The sequence below is a fragment of the Lontra canadensis genome, unplaced genomic scaffold (assembly GCF_010015895.1).
Source record: "Lontra canadensis isolate GAN:19392208 unplaced genomic scaffold, GSC_riverotter_1.0 scaffold66, whole genome shotgun sequence".
Lineage (NCBI taxonomy): Eukaryota > Metazoa > Chordata > Mammalia > Carnivora > Mustelidae > Lontra > Lontra canadensis.
In genome coordinates, this window is record NW_022631060.1 from 4,268,039 (window position 1) to 4,269,010 (window position 972).

General features: G+C 38.5%; 1 non-coding gene across 1 annotated transcript; it reads right to left on the reverse strand.

Annotated features, from left to right (window-relative positions):
- Positions 1-315: 315 nt before the first annotated feature.
- Positions 316-420, reverse strand: LOC116880642. Its single transcript, XR_004385241.1, has one exon. It is a non-coding gene; the product is annotated as a small nucleolar RNA U13 (small nucleolar RNA).
- Positions 421-972: the final 552 nt, after the last annotated feature.

Below are 972 nucleotides of genomic sequence, written 5' to 3' on the forward strand. Positions count from 1 at the left end.
TCATGTGAGATACATGTGATCATGGTGCAAAATCCTTTTTATGTGTTGCTGGATTTGGTTTGTTAGTATTTTGTCAAGGATTTTTGTGTTTGTATTTATAGGAGACATTGGTCTGTTGTTTTTTTGTGATGTTTTTGTATGGTTTTGGTAACAAGGTAATACAGGCCAGAAAGAATTTGTAAGTGTTTCCCCCTCTCCTATGTTTTGGAAGAATTGGCTTTAATTCTTTAAATGTTTGGTGAAATTCACCAATGGAGCCAACTGGACCTGGACTTTTCTTTGAGGATAGTTTTTTTTTTTTTTTTTTTTTTTTCACGTCAGACGGGTAATGTGCCGATATCGTAACAAGGTTTACAGGGTGGCACATGTCACACAGAGGCATGAACACCCAATCATCACGCTTATGAACTACAAAAGGATCCCTTTGAGGATAGTTTTTTGACGCTAACTCAATCTCTTTACTTGTTATAGGTGTATTTAGATTTTCTACTTCCAGAGTTGGTTTTGTAGTTTGTATCTCTCTAGGAATTTTTCCATGCCACCTGAGTTATATAGTTTGTTGGTGTACCATTCATATTCATTTTTAAAAAATAATTTCCCTATTTTAGTTATTTTATTTTTTTATTACATAGGATCTACACCAACTTGGGGCTTGAACTCATGACCCTGAGATCAAGAGTTGCAAGCTCCACTGACTGAGCCAGCCAGGTGCCCTCACTTGTGCTCATTTTTAAGAGTGATCTATGGTCTCTGACTGCTGATGGCTTCTTCTTGAAACTCTTTCCTTTTGGTTTTCAGGACCCACTCTCTTAATAGCCATGTGAGTTGGGACAAGCCATTCAGCCTCACTAGAATGGGGATGATCATAGGGCCTCCCCACTGAGTTCCTGTGAGGATTAGATAAGATGGCACGTGGGAAGCATGAACACCTGGTGATTTTTCTCCTTCCTCTTTCCTTGTCTTCTTTCCATT